Source organism: Artemia sp. Qi Xiang Cuo, chromosome 7 (genome assembly GCF_049724085.1).
Source record: "Artemia sp. Qi Xiang Cuo chromosome 7, ASM4972408v1, whole genome shotgun sequence".
Lineage (NCBI taxonomy): Eukaryota > Metazoa > Arthropoda > Branchiopoda > Anostraca > Artemiidae > Artemia > Artemia sp. Qi Xiang Cuo.
This window is the reverse complement of record NC_142800.1, coordinates 72090917-72112896: the sequence shown is the minus strand read 5'-3', so window position 1 is coordinate 72112896 and position 21980 is coordinate 72090917. Positions and strand designations below refer to the sequence as shown.

The 21980-nt window shown below is 33.3% G+C and overlaps 1 protein-coding gene across 1 annotated transcript in view; it reads left to right on the top strand.

Annotated features, from left to right (window-relative positions):
* The window catches only part of LOC148950660 (actin-histidine N-methyltransferase-like), a 243758-nt gene that overhangs the window by 180217 nt on the left and 41561 nt on the right, over nt 1-21980 (top strand). The gene's annotated exons all lie outside the window — the stretch shown is intronic.

The window sequence follows — 21980 nt, the reverse complement described above, 5'->3', positions numbered from 1 at the left end:
CATCAAAACTTAAAACGTCACAAAACATTACGTATATGATTGGGTTCACCCCTTAGTCAATACCTCGCTCTTTAAGCCAAAGGTTTTTTGTACTTTAATAAGAACTATTTATTCTAATTAACGGCATTTGTGATTAAGGGGTCATTTTTAAAGAATTGGAACAAAACTCGAACTTTAGCTTAAAGAGGAAGGTATTGACTAGGTTGTGAACCCTCTAATATACGTATTAAAAATATATGAATATAGAAGTTCGTTACGTAAGTTAATTCGAATGTTACGTATATTTAAAAAGTTTTCAACTGAAAGTAAGGAGAAACATCAAAACTTAAAACCACAGAAAACATTACGTATACAATTGGGTTCACCCCCTAGTCAATACCTCGCTCTTTAAGCCAAAGATTTTTTAGTACTTTAATAAGAGCTATTTATTCTAATTAAAGGCTTTTGTGATTAAGGGGTCATTTTTAAAGAATTGGAACAAAATTCGAACTTTCGCTTAAAGAGCAAGGTATTGACTAAGGGGTGAACCCTCTAATATACGTATTAAAAATATATGAATATAGAAGTTCGTTACGTAAGTTAATTCGTAAATTACGTATATTTATTACTAATAAAAACGTTCGTAAATAAAATTAAACAAGTTTCGAGAAAGCCATTTAACCAAATAAAAGTAAAATTAATATTCAAATTTTTTTTTTATTATTCATATACGGTTAGCCAAAATCAAAACCTGCATTTATTCAAAAACGTTCAAAAATTTAATTAAAAAAACAGTTTTTTTAACTGAAAGTAAGGAACGGCGTTAAAACTTAAAACGTACAGAAAATATTCCGTATATGAATGGGGCTGTCCCCTCCGCCACGCCTCGCTCGTTACGGAATAGTTTTTTATTGTTTTAAAAAATTGAGTTGTAATAAAGAGTCAAACTTTAGCGTAAAGAGCGAGGCGTTGAGGAGGGGACAGTCCCTTTCATATACGGAATAATTTCTGTTCGTTTTAAGTTTTACCGTCGTTCCTTACTTTCAGTTAAAAAAACTTGTTTTTATTTTATTTAATACAAGTAGCATCCAGGTCCGAAATTTTGTATTCCCTAATCTCGTGTGATTAGAAGGGATAGTCGTACTAGTTAATCATTCCCAAAACGAGGAAGTGGATGTGATCCTATTGACAGGGGCTTGCATTTACATTTATGACTAATATATTTCTCTAAATATATGCACCAATCAAAAACTAAAAACAGAAACATTAAAAACCCTGTATCTATCAGTAACTGGTGAGAAAATTATGCTCTCCTGATTATATGGATAATTAGGCTCGAACTGGTATTCAACTCAAGGGGGTTGTGTTTTTATCAAGTCTTAACGGGTTTAATTTTGAAAGCCTTTATGTCTTATTAAGACTTTCTCAGTTGTGTGTTTTTTTTTTTTTTTTTCGTTGAAAGTTCCAATGCGTAAAAATTCTTTTCTTGCAGCTAAAGTGTAGTTTTTAAGTATTATTCTTGAGGCTTCTTTTTATGCAACAAATTTGCAGCTTAATTTTGACAGTCCTTCAGTTTTAATCAAACTTCTCTAGTTCTGTATCTTCTCTTGAAAGTTCTTTTACGACAACATTCTTGTCATAGTAAGAGTTTGGTTTTCCAGTAGCTTTTTAGACCGCTTTTACATTGCACATTTGCAACTTCATTTTTAAAATCCTTAAGATTTAACCAAAGTCTCATAGTTGTACGTTTATTTATTTGTAAACAATAAAAGAAAATCAAATATTACTTGCAGTTAGCAACTGCAAGTAATATATATATATATATATATATATATATATATATATATATATATATATATATATATATATATATATATATATATATATATATATATATATATATATATATATATATATATATCGTACACTATTTATTTGAAAATTAGACACTAGAGCAGCAGACACTAGAAATGAAATATTCAATATATCCATGGCAAGGCTGTAGGTCAGGCGAATGTTGTATGGTAGCTTAAGTTGAAATATGTTTTGAACAGACAAGGACATTTTCCCTTTGTTTCTAAACACGATATGATTCTTTAAAGCTGACTCTTATTTAAGTTTTGCAATTAGCACAACTGTGATAATCAATCACAGAAGTTCAGAATGAAAAATAAACGGAAAAAGTCAAGCAGAAGAGTAAAATACTAAATTGGAAAAGAGCCATGTATAATTTAAAAATAGAATAAAAATATACCTTCACACAGGGTCTAGGGAGGGGGAAGAAGCAAGTTCCTTCCTTGGGTGGTTCACACGACGCTTCTGGATGCTTTAAAATGTTGGCTTGAAAGCTTCCTTGCTATTGTCACCCTCAGACGCTAGAACAATTCCCTGATTCACAGACCCGTGTCGACGTATGTTCAGAAAGCCTCAAAGGAGCCCAGCATCCAAAGAAACTTTTACCGAGTAAGATCAAACCACTTTATTGATAACGAGTAGCGTTTGGCACCTCATCAGTAACCTTTGTGCCTCAAATCGACGTTCAATAAACATCTCTGAAAAAAAATTCATTTCATCTTGCATGCCTTTCTTTAGTCATGGTGCTAAACTACAGTCATAATTGTTGTATCGAGTACCTTTGAGTTTTTATCTTATTCTAGCCCTTTAAGAGATTAAATAAAAAAAACAAGTTTTTTTAACTGAAAGTAAGGAACGACGTTAAAACTTAAAACGAACAGAAATTATTCCGTGTATGAAAGGGGCTGTCCCCTCCTCAACGCCTCGCTCTTTACGCTAAAGTTTTTTATTGTTTAAAAAAATAAGAGCTGTGAGAAAGCCAAACTTTAGCGTAAAGAGCGAGGCGTTGAGGAGGGGACAGGCCCTTTCATATACGGAATAATTTCTATTCGTTTTAAGTTTTAACGTCGTTCCTTACTTTCAGTTAAAAAAAACTTGTTTTTTTTATTTAATCTCTTAAAGGGCTAGAATAAGATAAAAACTCAAAGGTACTCGATACAACAATTATTTAATTTTATTTAATAACAATACACAATACTATACAATACACAATACAATAATAATTGTCATAACAATAACAATAACAATTTTATTTAATTTTTGAACGTTTTTGATTCAATGCAGGTATTGATTTTGCCTCACTGTATATGAATAATTAAAATAAAATTTGCACATTAATTTTACTTTTATTTGGTTAAATTGCTTTCTCGAAACTTGTTTAATTTTATTTACGAACGTTTTTATTAGTAATAAATATACGTAACTTACGAACTAACTTATGTAACGAACTTCTATATTCGTGTATTTTTAATACGTATATTACGGGGTTCGCCCCCTGGTCAATACCTCACTCTTTAAGCTAAAGTTCGAATTTTGTTCCAATTCTTTAAAAATGACCCCTTAATCACAAAGGCCGTTATTTAGAATAAATAGCTCTTATGAAAGTACTAAAAAATATTTGGCTTAAAGAGCGAGATATAGACTAGGAGGTGAACCCAATCATACACGTAATATTTTCTGTTCGTTTTAAGTTTTGATGTTACTCCTTATTTTCAGTTGGAAAACTTGTTTTTTTTATATTTACTTTCTGATCTTTTTTCCAAATAATGCTGGGAAATTCGGCACCCCCTTCATAGCGATGTCCCTTCCCCCATGAAAATTTCCTTCATGGAAAGATCTTCCCACATACCCCCCGACCACCCACCCCCTACTACCAGAAAAAATCACCCCTGAAAATGTCTGTATACTTCCTAATAACCAGTACTATATGTTAACATTGGGTAAAGTTCATAACTTTCAGCCCTCCGCTCAGGGACTTCGGGGGATTAAGTCATCCTAAAGGACATATTTATCATATTTTCAACCATGCTGAACAAAATGACTATCTCAAAATTTTATCAGGTGACTTTGGGGAAAAATGAGCGTGGGAGGGGGCCTAGTTGCCCTCTATTTTTTTGGTCACTTAAAAAGGGCACTAGAACGTCTAAATTACGTTCCAATAAGTCATCCCACGATATTCTCGGACCACTGGGTCTATACGATAACCCCTGGAAAAGAAAAACAAAAAAAAAACAACAAAAAAACAAATAAACACGCATCCGTGATCTTTCTTTTGGCAAAAAATGGAAAATTCCACATTTTTGTAGATAGGAGCTTGAAACCTCTACAGTAGGGTTCTCTGACATGATGAATATGATGGTGTCATTTTCATTAAGGTTCTATAACTTTTAGGGGGTGTTCACTCTTTTGTCGAAAATGAGCCAAATTGTCTCAGGCGCGTAACTTTTGATGGGTAGGACTAAACTTGATGAAAGTTATATATTTGAATTCAGCATTGAAATTTGATTCTTTTGATGCATCTATTGGTATCAAAAATATGGTTTTCTAGAGTTTCGGTTACCATTGAGCCGGGTCGCTCCTTACTTACAGTTCGTTACCACGAACTGTTTGAAAACCAAAACAATTTAATCATGACAGACCGTGATGCAGCACCTAGAATTAAAATGTCAGGAGTTAAAAGTGGACTTACATTCAGTGGTATCAATCTGAGAGTGGGCAGGGGCTATTTGCCACTCTCTCCACTCTGTCTTCTTCGCCCTTAGATTTTGAAACATATCCTCTTTTTATATTTTTATCGAAAAATGGCTTTTTTGGTATTTTTATTGAAAAATACACATTCTCGCCAACCATCCTCTCCTCTACATGTCCGTGCACTGAAGCCACTGCTTGTATTGAAAGGTTCTGGGGAAGACCCATCCTTACTCCCAATCTTTCGAGATTGTTCTATAAATCTGATCTCTGCTAAAACGTCATTGTTTAAAAATATACTTCTATTAAAGGCGGCTGGGAAAGACACAATCTCCTCCTAACCTTTCAAGACTTCTTTGCTGAATCTTTCCGTCGCTGAACTTCAAAAGTTGTGCTTATATTTAAGTGAAATGGGAAAGCTGCAACCACCTGTTAGTCTTTCAAAATTTCTTTGTTAGTCTTTCAAAATATTTTCTCTGCTAAAACGTCAAGAGTCAAAAATGGACTTCAATCAACGAAGGCTGGGAAGGCCATACCCCCTCCTTCCAGCTTTTAAAGATTCCTTCGCTGAATCTTTATTCTGCTGAACTTTAAAAGTCAAAAGACGTATCTATATTTAGGCGAAAAGCCACGTCTTTGACTTTCAAAATGTCTCTGCTGAATCCGTCTCTTTCTTTATTTTTCTTCTTCTTTTCCTTATCAATTTACTTTAATCTTGATAAAGATTAGCTTAAATAAGAGACAAAATAAATGAATTTCATTTGTCTTCTACATAATCTGCAAATGAGATCAAGGTTAGACGCTATCAAGTGTATTTCTTTGTACCTCAAGATAGTTGCCCATCACGCAATGCTTTTATTATTATTATTAGATGTTTAAGATTATTTATTGCGTGGATCAGCTTAAATGCTGGATTATATTTTGGCCTCTATCTGTGTGTATGTTTTGTTCTGGTCTATTTAGCACTGGGCGTGTTAAAATCTGGACAGAACCAGAATTTAAGTTTATTTTTTGCGAAAATGAAATTTCTTTTTCTTTGGTGTTTCTATTTTGAAAAACAAATAAATTTGAAGGTTAAGATCAAAGGGTAAATTATTGAGCTGTCACAAAAAGGAGATGGAGCAATTATGTTAATTCTAGTCTTTTGCTTTACAAATCCTATTTTAGGAAGGGCCAGACGAAGGTTAAGATGATTTTTTTTTTTAAAGAAACTTTGTTTAAAAATATGCATTTGAATTGCGTCAGTGGTATCAGGTAATTGCAGTGATGAAAGCGAAAATATGCCAAAATCCTCAGTTTTTAGCGAAATTGCGCCAAATTGTCGAACAAATTCGCTTTTAAAAAATATGCCGATTTCAAGAATCGTATGTATAAGCTCCTAAAAAGCGCCCATTATGACATAAATGCACCCCACCCGGCACTGCATTCTGAACGCTAAAGTTTTTTATTGTTTTAAAAAATAAAGTTTTGAGACAGAGTCAAACTTTAGCGTAAAGAGTGAGGTGTTGAGGAGGGGACAGCCCCTTTCATATACGGAATAATTTCTGTTCGTTTTTAGTTTTAATGTCACTCCTTACTTTCAGCTAAAAAGAACTTGGTTTTTTTATATTTAATTACTGAACGTTTTTGAATTAATGCAGCTTTGATTTTGGCTCACCGTACATGAATAATTGAAGCGAAATTTACATATTATTTTACTTTTTTGGCTAAATGGCTTTCTCGAAATTTTGTTCTGACGTAACTTACGAATTAACTTACGTATCCAACTTTTATATTTGTATGTTTTTATTACGTATATTATGGAGTTCGCCCCCTAGTATATGCCTCGCTCTTTACGCTGAAGTTCGAATTTTGTTCGAACCACAAATCCCTGAATCACAAAGGCTGGTTAATTAGAATAGATAGCTCTTTTGAAAGTACTGAAAAAAACTATATTGTAAAGAGCAAGGTATTGACATGGGGGCGAGCCCCCTCATATACCTAATAACTTATGTTCGTTTTAAGTTTTAATGTTGCTTCTTACTTTCAGTTGAAAAAAACTGGTTTTCTTATTTAATTTATGATCGTTTTTTAAATAATGCTGGGAAATCTGGCGCCCCCTTCATAGAAACGTCCTTTCCCATAAGGAAACATTCTCCATGGAAAGATCCTCCCCCGTAACCCCCTAATCCGTTCTCCTCCCTCACCAGAAAAAATCCCTCCTGAAAACGTCTGTATACTTCCCAATAACCAATACTATGTGTAAACAATGGGCAAAGTTCATGACTTGCAGCCCTTCCCCCATGAACTGTGGGGGACTAAGTCATCCTCAAAGACGTATTTATTAGGTTTTCGACTATGCTGAACAAAATGGTCATCTCAAAATTTTGATTGGTGACTTCGGGAAAAAAATGAGCGTGGGAGGGGCCAAGTTGCTCTCCAAATTTTTTTGTCACTTAAAAAGGGCACTCGAACTTTTAATTTCCGTTTGAATGAGCCCTTTCACGATATGCTAGGACTACTGGATCGATACGATCACCCCTGGGAAAAAAACACGCATCCGAGATCTTTCTTCTGGCAAAAAATTCAACATTTTTACAGATAGGAGTTTGAAACTTCCACAGCAGGGTTCTCTAATGCGTTGAATCTGATGGTGTGATTTCCAGTAAGGTTCTATGACTTTTATGGGCTGTTCCCCCCTTTTTTCGAAAATAAGGCAAATATTCACAGGCGCGTAAATTTTGAAAGGTAAGACTAAACTTGAATAAACTTATATATTTGAAATCATCATAAAAATCTGATTCTGCTCATGTATTTTTTGGTATCAAAATTTCGTTTTTTAGAGTTTCGGTTACTATTGAGTGGGGTTGCTCCTTACTTACAGTTGGTTACCACGAACTGTTTGATTTAGATATTGTTATATTGTCGTATTAGTTATATTAGTCCTTGAAAAAAAAGGGAGGGAAAAAGATGAAAGAAGTTAGGTATTTTATTTATTCGGGGTATAAGTTTACAAGTTCAGGAAGGTGAACTATCAGGTTCAAATGGCAGAAAAGGACGGACGGCCTCATGGGCATTACTGAGGAGCCCCCTTAGACATCTAGGACCAGTTCGGGTTTCTAAACAGGAGAAAAATCTAGAGAGTGTATTTGAAATTTTTAAGATTAAACAGGAAATTCAATAGTTTGGCTTTAAACAGGGGATAATTATCTTTAACTGATCAAAATAGTAAGCTTTAGGGAAAAGGTCATTAGTTTTTTTAATATTAGGTTAATGAAATGCAGCTTATCCGGACGTTTTGCAGGATAGGAGGATAAGCTCATGGACTTCATAGGCAAGATCAATTTTAAATTGTTTTGAAATAGCAGTCAGGTGTTCGGAATGAAGTGTTGGGGATAATTTAGCAAAATTAGTAAAGGATGTGTTGGAATACAAGGAGAGTATAGTCCTAGGTACCATTTCTGGGCCTTTACGTTCCTTCCGGTTTTTCTGGTAGTCCTATTCTACAGGGGCATTACACCCTTTCAATGAGAACAGGTTTTTCTGATAGGTAAAGATTTCTACAGGTCATTACACCTTTCAAAGAGACGGGTTTTCTATTGTGACATCGATTTTTTGGAAGTCAAACTCATGGATACATGTTTATTTATTTATTTTTAGTGTTAACTGGGCAATGACTAAAGGAACATTTGAAGGTGGAGAAAAAAAAGTGGTAATTAGCGATTGGATAATTTTAACAAGAAATTACTAAAAAGTGTTTTGGTTTGCACAGTGTTGTCAATTTTAAATAGTTTAGAAATAAAAAAATTAACAAGAAATTGCTGAAAATTGTTTTGAGGGAGTTGAGTTGCACGAGGGTTCAGTTACATGCGGATTCAGTTACACGGGGATTAGTTAAATGGGGTCGAGTAGCACGGAGGTTCAGTTACATGGGGGGTTCAGTTGTACGGGGTTTCGGTTATACAGGGGTTCAGTTACATGGAGGGTTCAGTTATACAGGGGTTCAGTTACATGGAGGGTTCAGTTATTTTTTCTGATTTTGTGTGTTTTCGCAAGAACATAACTGGTCTTTTAGCAAACTTAGCCATAGCTACCTGAATTGATAGGTGATTTGAATAAAAGGAATTCAAATATTTTGTCTATGAAATAGAAGCTAACTCAATTTGCGAAAAGATATTCCATTTGAACAACTCTGATCTGATTGAATTGTTGCCGACAATGAGGTTTAATCGCTGCTATGCCTATTGTTATTGCGAAAAGGGTTACTCAATTTACTTCTTAGTGTTAAATGACAGATTTCCAAATACGATCATTTTGAAAAGCAGACAAAAAAATTGGTTTGTCCCCTCATTTCTGTAGGGCAGGAGATAACTTAATTTACTTAGACTATGAATGATATTAATTAGTGATTGATTGTATCAGTGGAGAAAAAAAATGATTAAACTGATTAACAGTTAAGGTAACCCCAAAGGAGCTGTTAACTGAGGTAATTTGTTATAAATTTGAAAAATACCTAACGACGAATCGGAAACGTTTGATTAACATTTGCGAAAAAAAGGAGTAATGGGATTTGCGAATTGGAGGGGTGGGGTGGTTATGCACTGAATAATACACAAGTGATGTTTTGGAGAGTTAGGGGTCGTGTATGTTTCTTTGGGCTATGTGTGTCTCCTTGGTATCATTTGAATCTTTTGATCACTAAAGTATTATATTTTCATCATGTTTTAGGATATTTGATTAGGATTAACTTAACTTCATTCCTTGAGTGTTGTCGGGGGTAACATGTAAGTACCAAATTTTGATTTCACTGCAGGGGATTTTCCACAAGGAGAATTTTCCATGGGGAGGGAATTTTCCAGGAGGTGAATACAAGTTTCACAGGAAATCATCCGTACATAGGTTTTTTCCAAATTTTTAAAGAAAATTTTCAAATGAAAAGAGGATTTTTGCACCAAACTTATGTTAATTTCTGCTCGTTTTGGGTTTTGATTCGATTATTTCCTACATTCTTTACAGTCTCATGAAATGTAATTAAACAAATATAAAAGATTTTTCAACTAAAGTAAGGAGCAAGTTTTAAAACTCATAACAGATTTTCTTTAAGAATTTGGAAAAAAAGCCAACTTCATAATAAAGAGTAAGGAGTTAAGGATGAGACAGACTTTTGATCTTTTACATAATTAAATAAATAAAACGGGGGGGGGGGGGGTTAAGTTGTACAGGGTTTCGGTTATACAGGGGTTAATTTAAAGAGGTCTCACTTGCACGAAGGTTCAGATGCATGGGGATTCACTTGCTTAGGGTTCAGTTACACGGGGATTCAGTTACAATGGAACCCACACAAAAACAATGGGAGGCACACACAAAAGCCAAATTAGCCCAGTGCCCTACGAGAAATCATGCGTTGCATGGGGGGTTGACTTGCACGAGGGATTCAGTTAAAGGGGGTACAGTTACACGGGAGTTTAGTTAAATTGGGTTGAGTACAAATATAAAAGATTTTTCAACTAAAGTAAGGAGCAAGTTTAAAACTCATAACAGATTTTCTTTAAAAATTTGGAAAAAAAAGCCAACTTCACAATAAAGAGTAAGGAGTTAAGGATGAGACAGACTTTTGATCTTTTACATAATTAAATAAATAAAAACGAGGGGTTCAGTTGTACAGGGTTTTGGTTATACAGGGGTTCAGTTAAAGAGGTCTCACTTGCACGAAGGTTCAGATGCATGGGGATTCACTTGCTTGGGGTTCAGTTACACGGGGATTCAGTTACAATGGAACCCACACAAAAAACAATGGGGTCACACACTACCGCCAAATGAGCCCAGTAGCCTACGAGAAATCATAGGTTGCATGGGGGGTTGACTTGCACGAGGGATTCAGTTAAAGGGGGTACAGTTACACGGGGGTTTAGTTAAATTGAGTTGAGTTGCACGAGACTTCAGTAGCACGGGGGGGTTCAGTTGTACAGGGTTTCGGTTATACAGGGGTTCAGTTAAAGAGGTCTCACTTGCACGAAGGTTCAGATGCATGGGGATTCACTTGCTTGGGATTCAGTTACAATGGAACCCACACAAAAAAACAATGGGGGCACACACAAAAGCCAAATTAGCCCAGTGGCCTACGAGACATCATAGGTTGCATGGGGGGTTGACTTGCACGAGGGTTCAGCTAAAGGGGGTACAGTTACACGGGGGTTTAGTTAAATTGGGTTGAGTTGCACGAGGGTTCAGTAGCACGAGACTTCAGTAGCACGGGGGGGGGGGGTTCAGTTGTACAGGGTTTCGGTTATACAGGGGCTCAGTTAAAGAGGTCCCACTTGCACGAAGGTTCAGATGCATGGGGATTCACTTGCTTGGGGTTCAGTTACATGGGGATTCAGTTACAATGGAACCCACACAAAAAAACAATGGGGGCACACACAAAAGCCAAATTAGCCCAGTGGCCTACGAGAAATCATGGGGTGCAGGGGGGGTTGACTTGCACGAGGGATTCAGTTAAAGAGAGGACAGTTACACAGGGTTTTAGTTAAATTGGTTTGAGTAAAAATATAAAAGATTTTTCGACTAAAGTAAGGAGCACGTTTAAAACTCATAACAGATTTTCTTTAAAAATTTGGAAAAAAAGCCAACTTCACAATAAAGAGTAAGGAGTTAAGGATGAGACAGACTTTTGATCTTTTACATAATTAAATAAATCAAAACGGGGGGTTCAGTTGTACAGGGTTTCGGTTATACAGGGGTTCAGTTAAAGAGGTCTCACTTGCACGAAGGTTCAGATGCATGGGGATTCACTTGCTTGGGGTTCAGTTACACGGGGATTCAGTTACAATGGAACCCACACAAAAAACAATGGGGGACAGTTACATTTTCTTGATTTTTCAATGTTAATTTGATATTCTTTCGTTGAAATGCAAGAGTTGGAATATTTCAGTAGTGTTTGGTTGTGGTTTACCTTGTCACAGTTACCTTTTATTGATTTTTCAAAGTTCATTCTGAATATATTTCATTGAAATGCAAGAGTTGGAATATTTCAGTAGTGTTTGGTTGTGGTTTACCTTGTCACAGTTACATTTTCTTGATTTTTCAAAGTTCATTTTGAATTTCTTTCGTTGAAATGCAAGAGTTGGAATATTTCAGTAGTGTTTGGTTGTGGTTTACCTTGTCACAGTTACATTTTCTTGATTTTTCAAAGTTCATTTTGAATTTCTTTCGTTGAAATGCAAGTTGTGGTTTATCTTGTCACAGTTACATTTTCTTGATTTTTCAAAGTTCATTTTGAATTTCTTTCGTTGAAATGCAAGAGTTGGAATATTTCAGTAGTGTTTGGTTGTGGTTTACCTTGTCACAGTTACATTTTCTTGATTTTTCAAAGTTCATTTTGAATTTCTTTCGTTGAAATGCAAGAGTTGGAATATTTCAGTAGTGTTTGGTTGTGGTTTACCTTGTCACAATTACATTTTCTTGATTTTTCAAAGTTCATTTTGAATTTCTTTCGTTGAAATGAAAGAGTTGGAATATTTCAGTAGTGTTTGGTTGTGGTTTACCTTGTCACAGTTACATTTTCTTGATTTTTCAAAGTTCATTTTGAATTTCTTTCGTTGAAATGCAAGAGTTGGAATATTTCAGTAGTGTTTGGTTGTGGTTTACCTTGTCACAGTTACATTTTCTTGATTTTTCAAAGTTCATTTTGAATTTCTTTCGTTGAAATGCAAGAGTTGGAATATTTCAGTAGTGTTTGGTTGTGGTTTACCTTGTCACAGTTACATTTTCTTGATTTTTCAAAGTTCATTTTGAATTTCTTTCGTTGAAATGCAAGAGTTGGAATATTTCAGTAGTGTTTGGTTGTGGTTTACCTTGTCACAGTTACATTTTCTTGATTTTTCAAAGTTCATTTTGAATTTCTTTCGTTGAAATGCAAGAGTTGGAATATTTCAGTAGTGTTTTGTTGTGGTTTAACTTGTCATAATTAAATTTTCATGATTTTTCAAAGTTCATTTTGAATTTCTTTCGCTTAAATGCCAGAGTTGGAATAGACCAGTTGTGATTTGTTTTGGTTTAAATTGTAAAAGTTAAATTCTATTGATTTTTCAAAGTTCATTTTGAATTTCTTTCGCTGAAGTAAAAGATTTGGAATATTTTAATAGTGTTTGCTTATGGTTTACCTTGTCACAGTTACATTTTCTTGATTTTTCAAAGTTCAATTTGAATTTCTTTCGTTGAAATGCAAGAGTTGGAATATTTCAGTGGTGTTTGGTTGTCATTTACCTTGTCACAGTTACATTTTCCTGATTTTTCAATGTTAATTTGGATTTCTTTCGTTGAAATTCAATATTTGGAATATTTCAGTAGTGTTTGGTTGTGGTTTACCCTGTCAAAGTTACATTTTCTTGATTTTTCAAAGTTCATTTTGAATTTCTTTCATTGAAATGCAAGAGTTGGAATATTTCAGTAGTGTTTGGTTGTGGTTTACCGTTTCACAGGTACATTCTCGTGATTTTTCAAAGTTCATTTTGAATTTCTTTCTTTGAAATGCAAGAGTTGGAATATTTCAGTAGTGTTTGGTTGTGGTTTACCTTGTCACAGTTACATTTTCTTGATTTTTCAAAGTTCATTTTGAATTTTTTTCGTTGAAATGCAAGAGTTGGAATATTTCAGTAGTGTTTGGTTGTGGTTTACCTTGTCACAGTTACATTTTCTTGATTTTTTAAAGTTCATTTCGAATTTCCTTCGTTGAGATGCAAGAGTTGGAATGTTTCAGTAGTGTGTGGTTGTGGTTAACCTTGTCAGAGTTACATTTTCTTCATTTTTCAATGTTCATTTTGAATTTCTACCGTTGAAATGCAAGAGCTGGAATATTTCAGTAGTGTTTTGTTGTGGTTTACCTTGTCACAGTTACATTGTCTTGATTTTTTTAAGTTTATTTTGAATTTCTTTCATTGAAATGCAAGAGTTGGAATATTTCAGTAGTGTTTGGTTGTGGTTTACCTTGTCACAGTTACATTTTCTTGATTTTTCAGTTTTGCATGACGGTTATTGGCACCTTTCCAAACGAGCGGGGATTCCCCGCTGGTTCCTACACATTGCAAAAAAGTGAGCGGTACGAAAAATCCACGTTTTCAACTAGACTGGTTTTTTATTGGTTGTGGTTTACCTTGTCACAGTTACATTTTCTTGATTTTTCAAAGTTCATTTTGAATTTCTTTATTTGAAATACAAGAGTTGGAATATTTCAGTAGTGTTTGGTTGTGGTTTAAATTGTCACAGTTACATTTTCTTGATTTTTCAAAGTTCATTTTGAATTTCTTTCGTTGAAATACAAGAGTTGGAATATTTCAGTAGTGTTTGGTTGTGGTTTACCTTGTCACAGTTACATTTTCTTGATTTTTAAATGTTCATATTGAATTTCTTTCGTTGAAATGCAAGAGTTGTACTGTTTCAGTATTGTTTGTTGTTGGTTCAACGTTTCAGATTTAAATTTTCTTTATTTTTCAAATTTAATTAAGTATATAATTATATTAAATGAAAGAGTTTGACTATTTAATTAGTGTTTTGTTGTGGTTTAAATTGTCACAGTTACATTTTATTTATTTTTCAAAGTTCATTTTGAATTTCTTTATTTGAAATGCAAGAGTTGGAATATTTCAGTTGTGTTTTTTTGTGTTTTAAATTGTAAGAATTACCGTATATTTATAATTAAAAGATAATTTTGAATTTATTTAGATGAAATGAAAGAGTTTTAATATTTAAGTAGTGGTTGATTGTGGTTTACATAGTCACAGTTACATTTTCTTGATTTTTCAAAGTTCATTCTGAATTTCTTTCGTTGAAAAGCAAGAGATGGAATATTTCAGTAGTGTTTGGTTATGGTTTACCTTGTCACAGTTACATTTTCATGATTTTTCAAAGTTCATTTTGAATTTCTTTCGTTGAAATGCAAGAGTTGGAATATTTCAGTAGTGTTGGTTATGGTTTACCTTGTCACAGTTACATTTTCTTGATTTTTCAAAGTTAATTTTTATTTTTTTTCGTTGAAATGCAAGAGTTGGAATATTTCAGTAGTGTTTGGTTGTGGTTTACCATGTCAAAGTTACATTTTCATGATTTTTCAAAGTTTATTTTGAATTTCTTTCATTGAAATGCAAGAGTTGGAATATTTCAGTAGTGTTTGGTTGTGGTTTAACTTGTCACAGTTACATTTACGTGATTTTTCAAATTTAATTTTGAATTTCTTTCGTTGAAATGCAAGATTTGGAATATTTCAGTAGTTTTTGGTTGTGGTTTACCTTGTCACAGTTACATTTTATTGATTTTTATAATTTCATTTTTAATTTCTTTCGTTGAAACGAAAGAGTTGGAATATTTCAGTAGTGTTTGGTTATGGTTTACCTTGCCACAGTTACATTTTCTTGATTTTTCAAAGTTCATTTTGAATTTCTTTCGTTGAAATGCAAGATTTGGAATATTTCAGTAGTGTTTGGTTGTGGTTTACCTTGTCACAGTTACATTTTCTTGATTTTTCAAAGTTCATTTTGAATTTCTTTCGTTGAAATGCAAGAGTTGGAATATTTCAGTAGTGTTTGGTTGTGGTTTACCTTGTCACAGTTACATTTTCTTGATTTTTCAAAGTTCATTTTGAATTTCTTTCGTTGAAATGCAAGAGTTGGAATATTTCAGTAGTGTTTGGTTGTGGTTTACCTTGTCACAGTTACATTTTCTTGATTTTTCAAAGTTCATTTTGAATTTCTTTCGTTGAAATGCAAGAGTTGGAATATTTCAGTAGTGTTTGGTTGTGGTTTACCTTGTCACAGTTACATTTTCTTGATTTTTCAAAGTTCATTTTGAATTTCTTTCGTTGAAATGCAAGAGTTGGAATATTTCAGTAGTGTTTGGTTGTGGTTTACCTTGTCACAGTTACATTTTCTTGATTTTTCAAAGTTCATTTTGAATTTCTTTCGTTGAAATGCAAGAGTTGGAATATTTCAGTAGTGTTTGGTTGTGGTTTACCTTGTCACAGTTACATTTTCTTGATTTTTCAAAGTTCATTTTGAATTTCTTTCGTTGAAATGCAAGAGTTGGAATATTTCAGTAGTGTTTGGTTGTGGTTTACCTTGTCACAGTTACATTTTCTTGATTTTTCAAAGTTCATTTTGAATTTCTTTCGTTGAAATGCAAGAGTTGGAATATTTCAGTAGTGTTTGGTTGTGGTTTACCTTGTCATAGTTACATTTTCTTGATTTTTCAAAGTTAATTCTGAATTTCTTTCATTGAAATGAAAGAGTTGGAATATTTCAGTAGTGTTTGGTTGTGGTTTACCTTGTCACAGTTACATTTTCGTGATTTTTAAAGTTCATTTTGAATTTCTTTCGTTGAAATGCAAGAGTTGGAATATTTCAGTAGTGTTTGATTGTGGTTGACCTTGACACAGTTACATATTCTTGATTATTCAAAGTTCATTTTGAATTTCTTTCATTGAAATGCAAGATTTGGAATATTTCAGTAGTGTTTGGTTGTGGTTTACCTTGTCCCAGTTACATTTTCTTGATTTTTCAAAGTTAATTTCGAATTTCTTTCGTTGAAATGCAAGAGTTGGAGTATTTCAGTAGTGTTTGGTTGTGGTTTACCTTGTCACAGTTACATTTTCTTGATTTTTCAAAGTTCATTTTGAATTTCTTTCGTTGAAATGCAAGAGCTGGAATATTTCAGTAGTGTTTGGTTGTGGTTTACCTTGTCACAGTTGCATTTTCTTGATTTTTCAAAGTTCATTTTGAATTTCTTTCGTTGAAATGCAAGAGTTGGAATATTTCAGTAGTGTTTGCTTGTGGTTTACCTTGTCACAGTTACATTTTCTTGATTTTTCAAAGTTTATTTTGAATCATTCAAGAAACGTGATTAAACACGTTTTTAAACTACATGCTATTTGCATGCCTTTCCTTGGAACCTCTCCAAAGGAGTGGTCATTCCCCACTGGTTCCTATACATTTCAAACAAGTGTGCAGTACGAGAACTCCATGTTTTCAACCAGACTGGTTTTTTAGACAACACACCCACAGAGATGACACACACACACATAGAGACGAGACACGCACAGACACGACACACAAACAGAGTCATAGTGAGAGAGATATCCAAAAAGTTGGGTTGATCTAGGTTCACTTAGAGTGGCGCGCCAAGGTCACTTAGAGTGGTCACTTAGAGTGGCGTGACAAGGTAAACCACAAGCAAACACTACTGAAATATTCCAACTCTTGCATTTCAACGAAAGAAATTCAAAATGAACTTTGAAAAATCAAGAAAATGTAACTGTGACAAGGTAAACCACAACCAAACACTACTGAAATATTCCAGCTCTTGCATTTCAACGTAAGAAGTTCAAAATGAAATTTGAAAAATCAAGAAAATGTAACTGTGACAAGGTTAACCACAACCAAACACTACTGAAATATTCCAACTATTGCATTTCAACGAAAGAAATTAGAAATGAACTTTGAAAAATCAAGGAAATGTAACTGTGACACGGTAAACCGCAACCAAACACTACTGAAATATTCCAACTTATGCATTTCAACGAAAGAAATTCAAAATGAAGTTTTAAAAATCAAGAATATGTAACTGTGATTTGGTATAACAAAAACTATCACTACTGAAATATTCCAACTATTGCATTAAATCGAAACAAATTCAATCTGAACTTTTAAAAATCATGAAAATTGAAAATTGACAATTTTAAACATAAGAAAACACTACTTAAACAGTACATATATTGCATTTAAGCTAAATAAATTCAAAAATGAACTTTGAAAAATCAATAAAATTAAACTGTGACAAGGTAAACCACAACCAAACACTACTGAAATATTTCAACTCTTGCTTAGCAACGAAAGAAATTCAAAATGAACCTTGAAAAATCAAGAATATGTAACTGAGTCAAGGTAAACCAAAATCAACCACTATTGAAATTTTCAAAATCTTGCATTTCAACGAAAGAAATTTAAAATAAACATTAAAAAAACAATAAAATGTAACTTCGACATGGTAAACAACAACAAAACACCACTGAAATATTCCAACTCTTGCATTTCAACGAAAGAAATTCAAAATGAACTTTGAAAAATCAAGAAAATGTAACTGTGACAAGTTAAACCACAACCAAACAATACTGAAATATTCCAACTCTTGTATTTCAACGAAATAAATTCAAAATTAACTTTGAAAAATCAAGAAAATGTAACTGTGACAAGGTAAACCACAACCAATAAAAAACCAGTCTAGTTGAAAACGTGGATTTTTCGTACTGCTCACTTTTTTGCAATGTGTAGGAACCAGCGGGGAATCCCCGCTCGTTTGGAAAGGTGCCAAGGAACGGCATGCAAAACTGAAGAATCAAGAAAATGTAACTGTGACAAGGTTAACCACAACCAAACACTACTGAAATATTCCAACTCTTGCATTTCAACGAAAGAAATTCAAAATGAACTTTAAAAAATCAAGAAAATGTACCTGTGACAAGGTCATCCACACCCAAACACTACTGAAATATTCCAGCTCTTGCATTTCAACGAAAGAAATTCAAAATGAACTTTGAAAAATCAAGAAAATGTAACTGTGACAAGGTAAACCACAACCAAACACTACTAAAATATTCCAACTCTTGCATTTAAACGAAAGAAATTCAAAATGAACTTTGAAAAATCAAGAAAATGTAACTGTGACAAGGTAAACCACAACCAATAAAAAACCAGTCTGGTTGAAAACGTGGATTTTTCGTACCGCTCACTTTTTTGCAATGTGTAGGAACCAGCGGGGAATCCCCGCTCGTTTGGAAAGGTGCCAAGAAAAGGCATGCAAAACTGAAAAATCAAGAAAATGTAACTGTGACAAGGTAGACCACAACCAAACACTACTGAAATATTCCAACTCTTGCATTTCAACGAAAGAAATTCAAAATCAACATTTAAAAATCAAGAAAAAGTAAATCAGCCAAGGTCATCAATCATCACAAACTACTGACATATTCCAGCTCTTGCATTTCAAAGAAAGAAATTCAAAATGAACTTTGAAAAAATCAAGAAAAAGAAACTGTGACAAGGTAAACCACAACCACACACTACTGAAATATTCCAACTCTTGCATTTCAACGAAAGAAATTCAAAATGAACTTTGAAAAATAAAGAAAATGTAAATGTGACAAGGTAAACCACAAACCAAACACTACTGAAATATTCCAACTCTTGCATTTCAACGAAAGAAATTCAAAATGAACTTTAAAAAATCAATAAAATGTAACTGTTACAAGGTAAACCACAACCAAACACTACTGAAATATTCCAACTCTTTCATTTCAACGAAATAAATTTAAAATGAACTATTAAAAATCACTAAAATGTAACTGTGAAAAGGTAAACCACGACCAAACGCTAATGAAATATTCAAACTCTCGAATTTCAATTATATAAATAAATATTTAAAATTTAAATTTATATAAACATTAACTGTTAAAATTAAACCAAAAAAAATCCAATACTTAATTTTTCAAAATATTTATTTAAACCTAAAGAAATTAAAATTAACATTGAAAAATCAATAAAATCTAACTTTGACAAGGTAAACCACAACAAAACACTACTGAAATATTCCAACTCTTGCATTTCAATGAAAGAAATCCAAAATGAACCTAGAAGAATCAAGAAAATGTAACTGTGACAAGGTAAACCACAACCGAACACTACTGATATATTCCAACTCTTGCATTTCAACGAAAGAAATTCAAAATGAACTTTGAAAAATCAAGAAACTGTAAATGTGACAAGGTAAACCAAAAACAGACCCAAGTGAAAAAAGACAACTCTTGCATTTAATCGAAAGAAATTCAAAATGAACTATGAAAAATCAAGAGAATGTAACTGTGACAAGGTAAACCACAACCAAACGCTACTGAAATATTCCAACTCTTGCATTTCAACGAAAGAAATTCAAAATAAAATTTGAAAAATCAAGAAAATTTAAATGTTACAAGGTAAAACGCGACTAAACGCTACTGAAATATTCCAACTCTTGCAATTCAACGAAAGAAATTCAAAATGAACTTTAAAAAATCACGAAAATGTAACTGTTACAAGGTAAACTACAACCAAACACTACTGAAATATTCCAACTCTTGCATTTCAATGAAAGAAATTCAAAATGAACTTTGAAAAATCAAGAAAATGTAACTTTGACATGGTAAACCAAAACCAAACACTAATGAAATATTCCAAATCTTGCATTTCAACTAAATAAATTCAAATGAACTTTTAAAAATCAAGAAAATTTAACTGTTACAATGTAAACAACAACCAAACACTACTTAAATATTCCAACTCATGCATTTCAAAGAAAGAAATTCAAAATGAACTTTGAAAAATCAAGAATATGTAAATTTGACATGGTAAACCACAACCAAACACTACTGAAATATTCCAACTCGTGCATTTCAACAAAAGAAATTCCAAATGAACTTTGAAAAATCAAGAAAATGTAACTGTGACAAGCTAAACCATAACCAAACACCACTGAAATATTCTAGATCTTACTTTTCAACGAAAGAAATTCAAAATGAGCTTTGAAAAATCAAGAAAATGAAACTGTGACAAGGTAAACCATAACCAAACACTACTGAAATATTCCAACTCTTGCATTTCAACGAAAGAAATTCAAAATGAACTTTGAAAAATCAAGAAAATGTAACTGTGACAAGGTAAACCACAACCAAACACTACTGAAATATTCCAACTCTTGCATTTCAACTAAAGAAATTCAAAATGAACTTTTAAAAATCAAGAAAATGTTACTGTGACAAGGTAAACCACAACCAAACTCTACTGAAATATTCCAACTCTTGCATTTCAACGAAAGAAATTCAAAATGAACTTTGAAAAATCAAGAAAATGTAACTGTGACAAGGTAAACCACAACCAAACACTATTATATTCCAACTATATATTCCAACTCTTGCATTTCAACGAAAGAAATTCAAAATGAACTTTGAAAAATCAAGAAAATGTAATTGTGACAAGGTAAACCACACCCAAAAAATACAGAAATATTCCAACTCTTGCATTTCAACGAACGAAATTCAAAATGAACTTTTAAAAATCAAGAAAATGTTACTGTGACAAGTTAAACCACAACAAAACGCTACTGAAATATTACAACTAATGAATTTCAAAGATAGATATTCAAAATGAACTTTTAAAAATCATGAAAATGTAACTGTGACATGGTAAACCACAACCAAACACCATTGAAATATTCCAAATCTTGCATCTCAACGACAGATATTCGAAAGGAACTTTGTAATATAAATAAAATATAGGTATGACATGGTAAACCACCCCCAAACACTGCTAAAATATTCCAACTCTTGCATTTCAATGAAAGAAATTCAAAATGAACTTTGAAAAATTAAGAAAATGTAGCTTTGACAAGGTAAACCACAACCAAACACTGCTGAAATATTCCAACTGATGCATTTCACCTAAAGAAATTCAAAATGAACTTTGAAAAATCAAGAAAATGTAACTTTGACAAGTTAAACCACAACCAAAAACTACTGAAATATTTCAACTCTTGCATTTCAACGAAAGAATTTCAAAATGAACTTTGAAAAATCAAGAAAATGTAACTGCCCCCCATTGTTTTTTGTGTGGGTTCCATTGTAACTGAATCCCCGTGTAACTGAACCCCAAGCAAGTGAATCCCCATGCATCTGAACCTTCGTGCAAGTGAAACCTCTTTAACTGAACCCCTGTATAACCGAAACCCTGTACAACTGAACCCCCCGTGTTTATTTATTTAATTATGTAAAATATCAAAAGTATGTCTCATCCTTAACTACATAAACTTTATTGTGAAGTTGGCTTTTTTTTACAAATTTTTAAAGAAAATATGTTATGTGTTTTAAACTTGCTCCTTACTTTAGTTGAAAAATCTTTTATATTTGTACTCAACCCAATTTAACTAAACTCCCGTGTAACTGTACCCCCTTTAACTGAATCCCTCGTGCAAGTCAACCCCCCAGGCAACCCATGATGTCTCGTTGGCCCCTGGGCTAATTTGGCTTTTGTGTGTGCCCCCATTGTTTTTTTGTGTGGGTTCCATTGTAACTGAATCCACATGTAACTGAACCCCAAGCAAGTGAATCCCCATGTATCTGAACCTTCGTGCAAGTGAGACCTCTTTAACTGAACCTCTGTATAACCGAAACCCTGTACAACTGAACCCCCCCGTGCTACTGAAGTCTCGTGCTACTGACCCCTCGTGCAACTCAACCCAATTTAACTAAACCCCCGTGTAACTGTACCCCCTTTAACTGAACCCTCTTGCAAGTCAACCCCCCATGCAACCTATGATTTCTCGTAGGCCACGGGGCTAATTTGGCTTTTGTGTGTGCCCCCATTGTTTTTTTGTGTGGGTTCCATTGTAACTGAATCCCCATGTAACTG